This window comes from Phyllobates terribilis, unplaced genomic scaffold (assembly GCF_046119375.1).
Source record: "Phyllobates terribilis strain yellow unplaced genomic scaffold, ASM4611937v1 Scaffold_2__4_contigs__length_985480577, whole genome shotgun sequence".
Taxonomy (NCBI): Eukaryota; Metazoa; Chordata; class Amphibia; order Anura; family Dendrobatidae; genus Phyllobates; species Phyllobates terribilis.
The window spans coordinates 645,640,670-645,658,067 of record NW_027362762.1 but is presented as its reverse complement, the minus strand read 5'-3'; the positions used below and the strand labels follow the sequence as shown (position 1 = coordinate 645,658,067).

The following is a 17,398-nucleotide window of genomic DNA, read 5'->3' as shown; positions in this document are numbered from 1 at the left end:
TATGTAGCAGAGGCAATCAGACAAGTGCTGCTTCTAGTCTCCTATGGAGACTATAGAAGCAAGCAAAAAGTGAAAAAAACGTTTTTAAAAATATTTAAAAAATTAAAAAAATATAAAGTTTAAATCACCCCCTTTCACCCCATTCAAAATAAAATAATAATTAAAAAAAAACACATACACATATTTGGTATCGCCGTGTTCAGAATCGCCCGATCTATCAATATAAAAAAAGAATTAATCCGATCGGTAAACGGCGTAACGAGAAAAAAATTCTAAACGTCAGAATTACGTTTTTTTGGTCGCCGCAACACTGCAATAAAATGCTATAACGGGCGATCAAAACATCGGATCTACCCCAAAATGGTATCAATAAAATTTTCAGCTCGGCGTGCAAAAAATAAGCCCTCACCCGGCCTCAGATCCCGAAAAATGGAGACCCTACAGGTCTTGGAAAATGGCGCCATTTTTTTTTTTTTTTTAGCAAATTTTGGAATTTTTATTCACCACTTAAATAAAAAAGAACCTATACAGGTTTGGTCTCTACGAACTCGTAATGACCTGGAGAATAATAATGGCAGGTCAGTTTTAGCATTCAATGAACGTGGTAAAAAAAATTAAAAAAAACATCTGTGGTATTGCACTTTTTTTGCAATTTCACCGCACTTGGAATTTTTTTCCCGTTTTCCCGTACATGATATGGTAAAACTAGTAATGGCGTTTAAAAGTACAACTCGTCTCGCAAAAAAGAAGCCCTCACACGGCCATATTGACCAAAAAATAAAAGCGCTATGGCTCAGTGAGCAAGGGGAGCAAAAAACGAAAATGCAAAAACGGAAAATCCCAGGGTTCTTAAGGGGGTTAAAGAGTTCAATTACTTTGGGCCACTGATTTCACATTATCACTACACAAATACCCGGCATCAAATTCTTGTCACTCCAGCCTGGCCCAAACGGGCATCAGAACTGGCATCAAAGTGGGCAAGTAGCCAATTTTCACAGATTTGAATAAGTAACTGGTGTTAAATGACTTTGGGCCACTGATCTCACACAACCGTTACACAGATAGTGATGACCTGCATCAAAGTCAGGTCACTCCAGCCTGGCTCAGACTTGTTCTGAGCATCAGTGCTGGCATCAAAGTAGGTAATAAGCCAATTTTCACAGCTTTGAATAGGTAAATTATGTTTTTAAGGGTTTAAATGACTTTGGGCCACTGACATCACGCCACCCTGACACAGATGCCCGCCTCAAATTCAGGTTACTCCAGCCAGGCCCAAATAGCTTCTGGGCATAAGAGCTGGAATGAAAGTGAGCTGACAGACAATTTTCACAGATTTGAATCAGTAACTAGTGTTTTAGGGTTAAATGACTTTGGGCCACTGTTCTCATACCAATATCCCACAGATACTGATCACCCACATCAAATTCAGGTTACTCTAGCCTTGGCATCAGAACTGGCATCAAAGTGGGCAAATACCCAATTTTCACAGATTTGAATAAGTAATGTGTTTTTAAAGGGTTAAATGGCTTTGGTCTACTGATTTCACACCACCATTACACATATAGTGATGACCCCCATCAAATTCAGGTCACTCCAGCCTGGCCGAACTCCTGATCATCTTCTGGGCATAAGAGCTGGCATCAAAGTGAGCAGACAGCTAATTTTCACAGATTTGAATAAGTGATGTTTTTAAAGGGGTTAAATAACTTTGGGCCAGTGACCTTACTCCACCGTTACACAGACAGTGATCCCCACATGAAATTCAGGTCACTGCAGCCTGGCCCAAACGGGTTCTGGGCATAAGAGCTTGCATCAAATTGAGCAGACAGCTAATTTTCACAGATTTGAATAAGAAACTGATGTTTTTAAAGGGTTAAATAACCTTGGGCCACTGATCTCACACCACATCAAATTAAGGTCACTCCAGCCTGGTCCAAATGAGCATCAGAACTGGCATCAAAGTGGGCAAGTAGCCAATTTTCACAGATTTGAATAAGTAACTGGTGTTAAATTACTTTGGGCCACTGATCTCACACCACCGTTACACAGATAGTGATGATCTGCATCAAAGTCAGGTCTTTCCAGACTGGCCCAAACGGATATCAGAAGGGGCATGAAAGTGGCCAAATATAACATTTATACATATTTGAACAAGTAACTGGTGTTTTTAAAGAGTTAAATGACTTTGGACCACTGATATCACACCACTGTTAAACAGACAGTGATACCCACATCAAATTCAGGTCACCCCTGGTCCAAACGGGTTCTGGGCATCAGAGCTGGCATCAAAGTTGACAATTAGTCAATTTTTACAGATTTGAATAGGTAAATGATGTCTTAAAAGGATTAAATTAGTTTGGACCACTGATCTAACACCACCATTACACAGATTCAGAAAAACAAAGAGAAAAATCCTTCAGCGAAAAATATATAATAAAATGTAAAATCTTTATTAATCCATCAGGAGACGATAAAAAACATACAGACACCACTTAGACATCCAAGGAACACAGACCGACTCGTTTCGGCAGAACGCCTTAATCTTGGTAAGTGTGCACAGAACTGACAAGCTATCTTATAGACATACAAATGAATAAAGGAATGGGTATGGTCAGAAACAACAATCACCCTCACCTGAAAATTAACCCTTAGTTAATTAGAAAGCCTGACCAATTAGACTATGAATAAAACAAAAGGAAAAAAAGAACTATTAAAAACCCAAACAATGGTGAGTTTACAAAAAGACAATAAATACACAGAATAATACATAATAACAAGCAATTTAATTTCCGTATATTGTAAAATCAAGTCTTGCCGTGTATTCAGACCATGGGGTACTCTAGTGTGGAATTTGAATATCCAGAAGTTCTCCCTGTTTAAAATTTTACATTTTAGGTTACAATCTCTATGAGGACGATAAACCTTTTCGATCCCTGAAAATTTAAAGGACTAAGATTGCTCTTATGAACAACAGAAAATTGCCTCGAGACTGCCGGAATGTTGAATACTGCCGGATTAACAGCAATCGAAAGATGTCTCCTTATTCTTTTCTTTAGCGGTCCCGTCGTGCACAGTCCATACATTCCACTAAACAAGATTAAGGCGTTCTGTCGAAACGCGTCGGTCTGTGATCCTTGGATGTCTAAGTGGTGTCTGTATGTTTTTTATCATCTCCTGATGGATTAATAAAGATTTTACATTTTACTATATATTTTTCTCTGGAGGTTTTTTCTCTTTGTTTTTCTAAATTCTGCACCTATGTCCCAGACTAGGAAGTCTCCGGGTGAACACTATTGAGGACTCCTTGGTTATCCAGCAGTATTACTACGAGGTGAGCTGACGTTTCCCATTTCCCCCTTTCCTCCATGTTGCATTACACAGATTTCCCACAAATTCAGGTTACTCCAGCCTGGTCCAATCGAGCATCAGAATTGGCATCAAAGTGAGGAAATAGCTAATTTTCACAGATTTAAAGAAGTAACTGGTGTTTTTAAAAAGGTTAAATGACTTTGGGCCACTGATATCACACTACCATTACATAAAAAGTCTTTCCCCGGATCAGGTTCAGGCCACTCCAGCCTGGCCCAAATGGATTCTGGGCTTCATAGCTGGCATCAAAACAGAAAATCACCGAATTTTTACAGATTTGAAACTGCTGTTTTTAAAGGGTTAAATGACTTTGGAACACTGTTCCTACATCAGAGATACACAGATACTCATGTCCCACATCTATTGCAGGTCACTTCAGCCTGGTCCAAATGGGTTCTGGGCATCAGAACTGGCATCAAAGTGGGCAAATAGCCAATTTTCTGATATTTGAATATTTTTTTTCTGGAATCTACCATTTTGAGTTAATTCTGGCCTGGGTAACATGTTCTCATTAACTATGGCATCTTGCAGTCTTTAAGAAGGAAACCATACTTCATAAAACAAAAGTACTATGCATAGCTGTGTCACTTAATAAACAATGTGAATGTCATGGCAGCTCCCAGAGAGATAAACAGAAGCCCATTATGACATCATGGCTTTTTACTGCTGAAGGTGATCATTGTGACACGTGCAGTGTTCCATCTAAGCTAGCTTTTTTCCGGAGGCTGCCATTTTGATTTTGACCTAGTCTATGGATCATGGATTTCTTTAGACTTGTCATTATGCAGCCTTTAAAAAGGAGACAATAGATTAAAAATCAGAAATACTAATAAATAAACAGATAAACAGAAGCTCTTTATGACATCATGGCCTTTCACTGCTGAAGTTCTTTATTGTGACACATGCAGTGTTCCATCTATACAAGGTTTTTTTTCTGGAGCCTGCCATTTTGAATTAATTCTGTCATGGGTAACATGCTCTCTTTAACTATGGCATCTTGCAGTCTTTAAAGCGTCATTTTTTTAAGCACTGAAGTGGTGTTTTAAATGTAAGCCCTCTACCCCCTGTCATATACTCACCTTCCAGTGTCTTCACCATTTTTCATCATCGCTACGGTCCCGCGGTGCCTTCTTGTGAGCACAGCTTCTGACTGGCCGTAAGTCAGAAACTACATCACAAGCTTCAATGCAAGTCTGTGAGAGACATAAAGAGGCTTTCATAGACTTGTATTAAAAAGTGACCTCCGCGCAGCTCCATGAAACACTGGAGATGCCGGCAGGTAAGTTTTCGCTGGAGACCAACCGGAGCGACGCTGGAAAAATGTTGAAGGCGGTGACAGGTGAGTATGATACAAAAGGCAGGGGAATTACATTTAAAGCACCACTCCAGAGGTGCAATGAAAAAAACGCTGGAGTGGTGCTTTAAAAGGAAACCATGTTTAAAAAAACAAAGTGTTATGCATGGCTGTGTCACTTAATAAACAATGTAACTGTCATGGCAGCTGCCAGAGAGTTAAACAGAAGCCCACTATGACATCACAGCTTTTCATTGCTGAAGGTCTTCATTGTGACACGTGCAGTGTTCTATCGAAACAAGCTTTTTTTTCTAGAGGCTGCCATTTTGATTTTGACCTAGCCTGGGGATTTCCTCACATGTGGCTTGTGGACCCACTGTGCCAGGGGCTGAATTACCTAGGAGGAGCGTGGCTAAGTGGCTACCTGGTTTTCGCTAGAGCTCCTGATGGTGGAGTCAGGCTTGAGCTGCAGATAGCCACCAGGTACCACTCCTAGGCAGTCCCCGGTACTGCAGCTGCTGACCCTAGGGGTCAGGATCATGGACACGGGCTTGGAGTCACTGGAAGGACAGGATTCGGACACTGTTCAGACAACACGATATCTGTGTTACCGGGCAAAACATACACTGACTCGGAGTCACAGGCAGGGCAGGATTCAAATAGAATGGACTCTGGAACGCTAACCAGTACAGACCCTGGTGCTGGTTCAAGTACCACCGAATGGTTTCAGGTTCGAGTACCGCAGGTGCGGCTTCAGGTTCAGGAACTGCCGAAGGCGTGTCAGGCTTAGATACCACCGGAACGGCTTCAGGTTCAGGTACCACCAGGGAACTGTCAAGCTCAGGTACTGCCAGAGCGGTGTTAGGCTCAGGTACTGCCGGAGCAGCTTCAGGGTAATGGTACAGACAGAGCTATGTCAGGGTCAGGTACCACCGGAGCGGGTTCAGGTACAGACAGAGCGGTGTCAGGGTCAGATACTGCCAGAACGACTTCAGGGTTCAGGTACCACCGGAGTGATGTTAGAGTCAGGTACCGCTGGAGAGGCTTCAGGTACTGATGGAGGTGTAAGGTTCAGGTACAGCATTTGCAGCATCATGTTCAAGTACCGCTGGAGCACAGTCAGGCTCAAGTACTGCCAGAGCGGTGTCAGGCTCAGGTATCTCCGGAGTAGCTGCAGGGTTCGGGTACAGCAGGAGCAGTGTCAGGCTCAGGTACCACTGGAGCGGTGTCAGGGTTCAGGTTCTACCAGAGCGGTGTCAGGCTCAGGTACCACTGGAGCCGCTTCAGGGTTCAGGTACCGATGGAGCAGTGTCAGGTTCAGGTACAGCAAGTGCAGTTTAGTGTTCAGGTACTGCCGGAGCGTTGTCAGGCTTAGGTACCACCGGAGAGGTGTCAGGGTTCAGGTACTGCTGGAGCAACTTCAGGGTTCAGGTACCGCAGGTGCAGCTTCAAGATTCGGGTACAGCAGGTGCGGGTTCAGGACTACACAACACGGAATATAGGAAAAGGTTCAGACTCATACACACGGGATACATGGACCTGGCAACTCACTAGTTGCACAGCACTACTAAATTGAGAACTTTGCTCAGGCACCTCCCTACTGGGGAGCGTGCCTTATATACTTGATGCTTCCCAACTATTGGCTGAGGGCATTTCCAAAGTGTGCACGCTGCCCCTTTAAGAATCGCAGGCTGAGGGGAACCACGGTAGGGAACGATAACACAGTCGTGCACCCGGAACGGTGAGTATGTCGGCGTCCCTGCGTGTTTCCTCTCCCTTCTCACGGCAGGGACGCCGACATACCGGCATTAGCGTTACAGAGTTCATGCTCTCATTAGCCTTGGGATTATGCAGCCTTTAAAAAGGAGACAATAGCGTAAAAATCAGAAATACTACGCATCCCTATATCAATTAATAAACAATGTAACTGTCATGGCAGCGGCCAGAGATATCAACAAAAGACCATTATGACCTCACGGCTTTTCACCGCTGAAGGTCTTCATTGTGACATGTGTATCTTTTTTTCTGGATGCTACCATTTTGAATTAATCCTGGCATGGGTAACATGCTCTCATTAACTATGGTATCTTACAATCTTTAAGAAGGAAACCATACTTAAAAAATAGGGATGAGCGAGCACTAAAATGCTCGGATGCTCGTTACTCGAACCAAGTAATTGCTAATGCTTGGATGCTCATTTCAAATAACGAGTATAATGGGGATCAATGGGAAATCCGAGCATTTTTCTGGCAGACCCTACAAGGAGGTCTGGGGGGCAGTGAAAATGTTGAAATGGATGAGAAAAGTGCTTAATTGAAGGAGAACAGCATGGAAAAGACCCCTGGAAGCATTTGTGACTCTTAGATTGCTGCTTACAACAATGGTGTCACACTTTTACTCCACTTTAAGGACTGACAATAAAAGATTCAAATTCAAAGACAAATTGGAGTTTACAGGAAAAGAGTTAAGAAAAAAATAATTGAAGTAAAAACTGAAATTTTTATAAAAAAATTGGAAATTTCAGTGTTATTTATGAAGAAAGCAAGAACTGCCAAAAATTTTATGGAAGAGGGACTCAAATACACCCTGTATTAGACACATTCTGTTCAAATTGTCATCTAGTGGTACTCCTAGACTCATAAAGGCTATGCACACAGTGCAAAGCCTGCCAAAAATAAAAAAGCAGGGTCATCCATACACTCTTGAAGGCACCAACTGTAGTACCTTATTCAAATATTGTGAACAATGTATAGTTGTGGTACTCCAACACTCATAAAGGCTCTGCACACAGTGCAAAGCCAGACAAAAATGACAAGCAGGGTCATCCTTACACCCTTCAAGGTAACAACTGTAGCATCTCATTCAAATATTGTGAAAAAAAAGTGTAGTTGTACTCCTACACTCAAAAAGGCTCTGTATACAGTGCAAAGCCAGACAAAAATGACAAGCAGGGTCATCCTTACACCCTTGAAGGCACCAACTGTAGTATCTCATTCAAATATTGTGAAAAAAGTGTAGGTGTGGTACTCCTACACTCATAAAGGCTCTGCACGAAGTGCAAAGCCAGGAAAAAATTATAAGGAGGGTCATCCAGTCATCCATAGACCCTTAAAGGCAACAACTGGAGGGCCTCACTAAAATAATGAAGATTAAAAACACTTTTTGTGCTGCTGTCATCTGGTGTTGTGGAAAAGTCGGGGCTAATCCAGGCTTTGTTCATTTTTATCAGAGTAAACCTGTCAGCATTTTCTGTTGACAGGTGAAAGCACCTGTCTGTTATGACTCCCCCGGCGGCACTAAAAGATGCTAGCTGCAGGGCAGCACAACACCTCCAAGTCATAGAGGGCAACTCATGCCAGGTGTTCAGCTTTGAGACTTAATAGTTGAAGATTGCAGAGGAATTAGGGAGTATGCTGGTTTAGTCAGCCAGGTTCTGATTGACAATCTTTAAAAACTTTTCCCTCCTTCCCAAAAATACCCCATCATCAGGCCATGGACGTTGAGAGGTTGTCATGAAATTGGCCTAGGCCATTGACCGTGTACCCTTGCCTCTGCTGTACCTGGTGTGTGAAAAGCCGCGAAAATGAGTATAGATGGCATAACAACGTTAAAGTTTATTAGTCAATTAAAAAATGTACAAAAATGATAATGCAAAATGTATAGACATATATAAATATAGAGACATTAGGTGAATATTGGATCACAAGGAAAAGAAAGCCCCCATAACATCTTCAAAACCCCTCGTAAGGCTGTATTACAAAGTGCACTGTGTGCAGATAAAGTCCACAGGGGGAGAGAGGGAGAAAAGAGAAAAGGGGATAAAGCAGTAAAGAAAGCATAAGAAAGGTGGAATCAGAGGGAGAGCATATAATCACAATCAGGTAACTGGAGTATAATACCCCTTACATGTGATTCCGAGATACCGGAGTTGAAAGTGAATCAGGGCACTCACCAAGTTGATTGATAGCTCTCACAGATGTATAGGGCACAGGGAGGCAAACAATAGACATCCACCAGGGGCCTCAACGCGCGTTTCGCTTTATCAAGAGGCACGTGCCTCTTGATAAAGCTAAACGCGAAACGCGCGTCGAGGCCCCTGGTGGATGTCTATTGTTTGCCTCCCTGTGCCCTATATGGTTTGTCTCCTAGACAAATAAGCTTCAGCAGAGCCTGTTGCAGCTTCACTAAGGCAGTTCTGCAGAGCTTCCGGCTGATGTGAATGACGTGCTCTGAGATAACAAATCAGAGATGGAGGATGAGGAAGAGCAAGAGGGCTTGCAGGAACTTGTGTAGGAGGTGGAGGAATCCCTGATAGAAGTAGGCCCAGCAATCCTTGGCCTCGGTTGCACATGTACCGTGCCAAGGTGGGACTCGGCCCAGCTTCCACAATGTTCACCCAGTGTGCCGTCAGGTTCACGTGTCGGTCATTAAGGGGACAATCCCAGTAAGTGCGTTGGTAAGAGCACGGGTGTTGTTCCTGGACACGTGCTGGTACAAGGTAGGGACGCCACACCAGGAGAAATAGTGGTGGCTGGGGACTGAGTACCGAGGGACAGCTGCTGCCATGAGTTGGCAGAAATTCTCCGTGTCCGTCTAAACGGCAACATTTCCATGGCAAGCAGCCTGGATATGTGCCCATTTAACTTTTGGACCTGTGGGTGGGTGGCTGGGAACTTTCTTTTTCGTTCCAAGGCCAGAGGTAGGGACAGCTGAATGCTGTGCTGGGACAAGGATTTGGAAGTGTCTGATGATGGTGCGTCAGAATTTGCGGAGCAGGTGCAGGGCGGGAGGCATCTGCGCCAGTGTCATGGACAGGGGATTGGCAAGCACCTAGCACAGGGGAAGAGGCAGTAGTGTCACCCGCTGGCACCAATCGTGGACCCAGGAGTTCGGCCCACCAAGTTGGGTGCTTAGATGACATGTGCCTGGTGATGCTGGTGGTGGTTAGGCTCTTAGTTGTCAGGCCCCTGCTGATCTTGGCATGGCACGAGTGTCGGTGCTCTGCGGAACAGTTGCCCACCTTCTCCCTCTGGTCACCCCACTGCCCCTTACTGCCTGTCTCGATGCTGCCGATCCCTCCCCCTCGCTCTGCATGCCTGTTTCCCAAGTTGGGTCATTGATTTTGTCATCCACCACCTTGTCTTCTACCGCCTGGTCCTCCTGACTTGGTGACTTAACAACAACTTGACTTATTGGCTACAGTTTGTCATCATTATCTACCTCCTTAGACGAAATTTTCCATTCCCCACTGTCATTTTCTTGTAACAGTGGCTGCTCTAAGTTTTGTGCATCACTAAACAGCATGTCTTCCTGTCCCTCTTGGAACATGCAGGGTGAGAGGCCACAATCAAGAAATTATGATGTAAAGAGCTCCTCAGAGTGTCATAGTGTGGGATCACTACAGTAGTCTCCTGGGACTCAACATGGTGGCAGGAAGGAGAATCAGGGTGAGGATTTAGTGATTCAGACTATTGGCTGATAAGACTTGACCATGCGGAAGACTTGGTGGTGCTGGAAGCATTATGCTATCCAACTGATTACCTGTTCGCACTGGTGTGGCTTCAGAAGTGGTGTCCCGTGCCTCCATGCAAAGTGGGACAGGAAGCTGTGTGTCATGGATGGGTGTTTTTCTTGTGCTCCAGGAACAGGCGTAGTCGCACCAGCCCTACGTCCTTGGTGCACCATCATCAGCACTTCTACTTCCCTGTCCCTTACCGCATGCCTTACACATTTTAAAATTGCTAGTTCTATGGAAACCAAGTTTATTTTTAATAGAAAAAAAAATGGTCAAAAAAATGGTTACCTGCACCTTGAAGTTTAGTATACCACTATAATGTAACATGAAGCATGTAAAACTATATGGATGACAAATTCAATCCAGAAAATTTTTTGAAAGTTTTTTGGGAGTTTAATATACCGTTGTAATGTAACACTAAGCATGTTAAACAGTATGGATGACTAATTCAATCCAGGACAATTTTGTGAACAGTTTTTTGGAGTTGTGTATATCACTGTAGTGTAACACTAAGCGCGTTAAACTGTATGGATGACAATTTAGTCTATTTATTCAACCCCCCAAAAAAAGAATTGGCCACCTGCAGCAGCTATAGATGTCGCATATATAAAAACCTAAGCCCTGCCTAGATGCTGAATTCAGCCACTCTCCCTGATCCTGCAGCTAAATGCAGAATGTATCTCATACAAACAGTAAAGCACAGGATTAGTTGTTAGAAGGACTGTTAGTATGATGGTTCAGCATTTGCACCAGTATCACCACTAGAGGTCTCTGATATGTGGAATTGTGAACACACAGGCCTGGACAACTGCTCTCTCTCTCCAATCAGAACTGTCCCAGAGCTGTGCAATGGTGTCAGTGTGCCTAGCGTGGCTGCGCCAGTCCTTTTATAACCTCTGATGAGGTAATGCGGCCAGCCAATCACAGTAATGCCACTAGCAAGATGCGGGGTGGGGGTTCGAGCTTGAAATCTGAGAACCAGCCAATGTTTGGCTAGTGCCGAGCACATTCGTGCCTCCAGATACTCGAGTGATATCCTAGTATCACCGAGCACGTTCGCTCATCACTATTAAAAAACAAAAGTACTATGCATGTCTGTGTCACTTAAAAAACAATGTCACTGTCATGACAGCTCCCAGAGAGATAAACTGAAGCCCATTATGACATAATGGCTTTTCACTGCTGTAGGTCTTGTAGCACATGCAGTGTTCTATCTAAACATGCTTTTTTTTCTAGAGGTTGCCATTTTGAAGAATTTCTGGCCTGAATAACCTGTTCTCATAAACTATGACATATTGCAGTCTTTAAGAAGAAAGCCATACATAAAAAAGCAAAGGTACTATGCATGGATGTGTTACTTAATAAACAATGTAATTGTCATGCCAGCTCCCAGAGAGAAGCCCATTATGATATCATGGCTTTTCACTGCTGAATGTGTTCACTGTGACACGTGCAGCCTTCCATCTAAGCAAGCTTTTTTAACCGAGGCTGCCATTTTGATTTTTACCTAGTCTGATGATCACTCTTTCATTATACTTGGGATTATGCAGCCTTTAAAAAGGAGACAATAGCTTAAAAATCAGAAATACTATGCATGCCTGTATCAATTAATAAACAATTTAACTGTCATGGCAGCTCCCAGAGAGATAAACAGAGACCTATTATGACATCATGGCTTTTCACTGCTGAAGGACGTCGTTGTGACACGTGCAGTGTTCCATCTAAACAAGCTTTTTTTTCTGGAGGCTGCCATTTTTTATTTTACTAGCTGTACTACCCGGCTTCGCCCGGGTTAATAACTGCTGTTAGCAAAATAGAATGTGTTAACAAAAATTTATTCTCCACACAAAAACCACAAAACAAATAGATAGAAAGTTCATTGGCTCTTGAGGAAGCAGTTCTTGTTCTCTTGTCTGCAAGCCTCGCTTCCCTCTCCTCAGAAAGTTCATTGGCCCTTGAGGAAGCAGCTCTTGTTTTCATGTCTGCAAGCCTCGCTTCCCTGTCCTCAGAAAGTTCATTGGCTCTTGAGGAAGCAGCTCTTGTTTTCATGTCTGCAAGCCTTGCTTCTCTCTCCTCAGAAAGTTCATTGGCCCTTGAGGAAGCAGCTCTTGTTCTCTTGTCTGCAAGCCTCGCTTCCCTCTGCTCAGAAAGTTCATTGGCTCTTGAGGAAGCAGCTGCTGTTCTCATGTGTGTCAGCCTTGTTTCTCGGTCTTCACATTTTTCATTGGCCCGTAATGCAGCTTTTCTTTTCACATCAGCTGACATTCGTGCCATGAAATTCCTTTTCTTATGAGGCATTATTGTGGTAAAAATAGTCTGTAACTGGCAGTTTCTATATCCTCTCACATAGAAGTAATGTGACTGACATCAGCCTTTCCACCAACACACCCTAACTGACATCTTATTACCTTACACAAGCTTTGTTATACTGAGAATGTCCTTTGTTGCCTATATTAACCAATCACAGCTCAGATTAATTAACTGTAGCAAAATAGAAGCTGAGCTGTGATTGGTTGCTATTGGCAGCCTGATAAATCTTTGTGAGATGCGTTTTGTGTGTGCTGAGGGCGGTATATGTGTTCAAGCACGTGGTAGTGTGTGGAGCATTTTGTGTGTGTGTTCATATCCCCGTGTTTGGTGAGTATGAGTATCCCATGTCGGGGCCCCACCTTAGCAACTGTACGGTATATACTCTTTGGCGCCATCGCTCTCATTCTTTAATTCTCCCTTGTTCACATGTGGCAGCTGTCAATTTGCCTCCAACACTTTTCCTTTCACTTTTTCCCCATTATTGTTTGTTGAATTGGAACGCGCGGGGTTAAAATTTCACCTCACAACATAGCCTATGACGCTCTCGGGGTCCAGACGTGTGACTGTGCAAAATTTTGTGCCTGTAGCTGCGACGGTGCAGATGCCAATCCCGGATATACACACATACATACATACATACATACATACATACACACACACACACACACACACACACACACACACACACACACACACACACACACACACACACACACACACACACACACACACAGACACACACACACACACACACACATTCAGCTTTATATATTAGATTTTATATTAACCCTGGCCTATATAACATGATCCCACTAACTATGGCATCTTGCAGTCTTTGAAAAGGAAACCATACTTAAAAAACAAAAGCTCCATGCATGGCTGTACAATGCAATGGCCATGGCAGCACCCAGAGAAAGAAACAGAAGCTCATTATGACATCATAGTTTTTCACTGTGACACGTGCAATGTTCCATCTAAACAAGCTTTTTTTTCCGGAGGCTGCCATTTTGATTTTGACCTTGTCTGAGAATCATGCTCTCAATAGCCTTGGGATTATGCAGCCTTTAAAAAATGAAACAATAGCTTAAAAAACAGAAATACTATGCATGCATATATCAATTAATAAACAATATAACTGTAATGGCAGCTCCCAAAGAGATAAACAAAAACACATTATGACATCATGGCAATTCACTGCTGAAGGTCTTCATTGTGACACGTGCAGTGTTCCATCTAAACAAGCTTTTTTTTCTGGAGGCTGCCATTTTGAATTAACCCTGACCTGGGTAACATGCTCTCATTAAGTATGGCATAAATTCTTTAAGAAGGAAACCATATTTAAAAAAAAACCAAAAGGACTATGCATAGCTATGTTGCTTAATAAACAATGGAACTTCCATGGAAGCTTCCAGAGAAATAAACAGAAGCCCATTATGAAATCATGGCCTTTTACTGCTGTAGGTTTTCGCTGTGACACGTGCAGTGTTTCATCAATAAAAGTAAGCTTTTTTTCTGGAGACTGCCATTTGGATTTTGACCAAGTCTGGGGATCATGCTCTCATTAGCCTTGGGATTATGTAGCCTTTAAAAAGGAAACAATATCTTAAAAATTAGAAATACTACGCATGCCTATATCAATTAATAAACAATGTAACTGTCATGACATCTCCCAGAGAGATAAACTGAAGCCCATTATGACATTGTGGCTTTTCACTATTAAAGGTCTTCATTGTGACACGTGCAGTGTTCCATTTAATCAAGCTTTTTTTTTTGGAGGCTGCCATTTTTATTTAATACTGACATGAGTAACATGTTCTCATTAACCATGGTATCTTGCAGTATTTAAGAAGGAAACCATATTTAAAAAAAAAAAAAAAAAAAGTACTATGTATGGCTGTGTCACTTAATAAACAATGCAGCTGCCAGAGAGATAAACTGAAGCCAATTATGACATAATTTCTTTTTACTGCTGAAGGTGTTTACTGTGACATGTGTAGTGTTCCATCTAAGCAAGCTTTTTTTTCCAGAGACTGCCATTATGATTTTGACCTAGCCTGGGGATCAAGCTCTTAGTAGGCTTGACATTATGCACCCTTTTAAAAGGAGACAATAGCTTGTATCTATTGCCTGTATCTATTAATAAACAATATAACTGTCATGGCAGCTCCCAGAGAGATAAACATAAGCCCATTTTGACATCAAAGCTATCTACCTCTGAAGGTGTTCATTGTGACATGTGTACTGTTCCATGTAAGCTTTTTTTCAGGAGGCTGCAAACTTGATTTTTACATGGGTATTGTGCTTTCATTATCCTTGAGGTTATGCAGCCTTTAAAAAGGAGACAGTGGCATAAAAATCAGAAATACAATGCATACGTGTATCAATTAATAAGCAATGTAACTGTCATGAATGACAGCTCCCAGAGAGATAAACAAAAGTCCATTATGACATCATGGCTTTTCACTGCTGAAGGTCTTCATTGTGACATGTGCAGTGTTCCTTCTCAACAAGCTTTTTTCCAAAGGCTTCCATGTTGAATTAGTCCTGGCATGGGTTATATGTTCTATTTAACTATGGCTACATGCAGTCTTTAAGAACTAAGCTATACTTAAAAATAAAAAGACTATGTATGGCTTGGTCACGTACCAAAAATGCACCTGTCATGGCAGCTCCCATAGAAATAAACAGAAACCCATTATGACATAATGGCTTTTCACTGCTGAAGGTCTTCATTGTGACACATGCAGTGCAGTGTTCCATCTAAACATGCTTTTTTTCCTGAGGCTGCCATTTTGAATACATCCTGCCCTGGATAATTTGTTCTCATTAACTATGGCATCTTTAGAGAACAAAGACATACTTAAAAAATAAAAGGACTATGTGTTGGGCTGTTGCTGAATTTGAAATGGGTCCAGAACCTTCTGTGGTCTCCCATTTCAGTCCTGCCAGGGCTGATGCTGCTCAACATCATTGTCAGCCCCAACGCCTAGCTGGTCCACAAGATGTACAGATTGTCTCTTGGGTATTTGTGCCTAGCAATGTTAAGCGTAGGTTGCTGAGGGAGACAGGGCTGTTGGAGTCTAAGTCCAGGATTCTCCGCACTGAGCATGTCCGTGACCTGGCGGATCTTGATTGGCGGTTTGGCAACCACCTGATCCGGTGACCTGGCACCGCCTGATTGGTCGCGGGTGACGTCACCAATAGTGCGAAGGTGGGCATGGCTTAGTCTTTAAAAGACCCACCCACAAACATTGCGGCGCGCTCTGATCATTGAGCAGTGATGCTGATGTGTGGACGACTGTGTTCCACGTATTTTCCATAGGCAGGTGTAGTGGAAATAGGCAGGCTAGTGGAAGTAGGCAGGTAGCTCCGTCTTGCAGTCTGGCTCTGCCATAGGGGTCGCCTAACACCCCAGCAACCTGCAGATGTCCTGTCCACGGCTATCGCCTGTCAGCCACGTGGAGTAATACCCTGCAGTCCGGTAGCACGCTGGCTGGAGGCACGTGTACCCGTCGGCGTAGTCACACACGCATCCTAGCGCCGCCAGTGTAGTTCCTGTATAGTTAACAGGGCTACAGCTACTTCCCCGGTCGCGCATCTCCCGTGCAGTTAACGGACATAGAGCGAACCGCTATACCCGTTCCTGTGTGCGTTAACACGAAGGGTTTATAATTTAAGTTGGTTGCTTTCCTTTTCACCCGGAAAGTGTTCGGCAGCAGTCCACCAGACTGCATCGCGGACCCCGGGGTCGGTTGCGTTCCATTATAATAAAGTTGTCTGCAACTGCCCTCATAACACTATGCATGGCTCGGCCACTTAATAAACAATAAAACTGTCATAACAGCTCCCAGAGAGATAAACTGAAGCCCATTATGACATCATGGCTTTTTACTGCTGAAGGTCTTCATTTTGACATGTGTAGTATTGCATCTAAGCATTTCCAGAGGCTGCCAGTTTGATTTTGACCTAGCCTGGTGTTCATGCTCTCACTAGCATTGACATACAGTCTTTAAAAAGGAGATAATAGCTTAAAAATGAGAACTAATTTTGATTTTGACCTAACCTACAAAGAACCGGAAGCATGCCACCTATATACAAATGTAACAATCTTTATTAATCAAATAACAAAGTAAAGGAACATAAAATTGATGGGAAACATAACAGAAAAAAACTCCATCAACTGGTAGTACACAATAATTCCACCAAAGGAAACCAATACTCCATAGACTTACAAAATAGCACCGAGAAAATATGCAGTTACCATGAAGGTTAATATGCAAAACTATTCCTAGATTATAATTCAGGTAAAAAAAAAGTGCAGCAGTGGTCTAAAGTGTTTTAGTGCTAAGCAGATAGCAAGTCCTGCTATCTCAGACAGTGCAAGAACAGGATATATATACAGTTATATGAAAAAGTTTGGGCACCCCTATTAATCTTAAGCTTAATGTTTTATAAAAATTGATGTTTTTGCAACAGCTATTTCAGTTTGATATATGTAATAACTGTTGGACACAGTAATGTTTCTGCCTTGAAATGAGGTTTATGTGCAATCTGCATTCAAACAAAATTTGACAGGTGCATAAGTATGGGCACCCTTATCATTTTCTTGTTTTAAATACTCCTACCTACTTTTTACTGACTTACTAAAGCACTTTTTTTGGTTTTGTAACCTCATTGAGCTTTGAACTTCATAGCAAGGTGTATGCAATCATGAGAAAAGCTACTTAAAGTGGCCACTTGCAAGTTGTTCTCCTGTTTGAATCTCCTCTTAAGAGTGGCATCATGGGCTCCTCAAAACAACTGTCAAATGATCTGAAAACAAAGATTATTCAACATAGTTGTTCAGGGGAAGGATACAAAAAGCTGTCTCAGAGATTTAACCTGTCAGTTTCCACTGTGAGGAACATAGT

The 17,398-nt window shown here is 42.7% G+C and overlaps 1 long non-coding RNA gene across 1 annotated transcript in view; it reads left to right on the top strand.

Annotated features, from left to right (window-relative positions):
* The window catches only part of LOC141222393 (uncharacterized), a 53,239-nt gene that overhangs the window by 1,024 nt on the left and 34,817 nt on the right, over window positions 1-17,398 (top strand). The gene's annotated exons all lie outside the window — the stretch shown is intronic.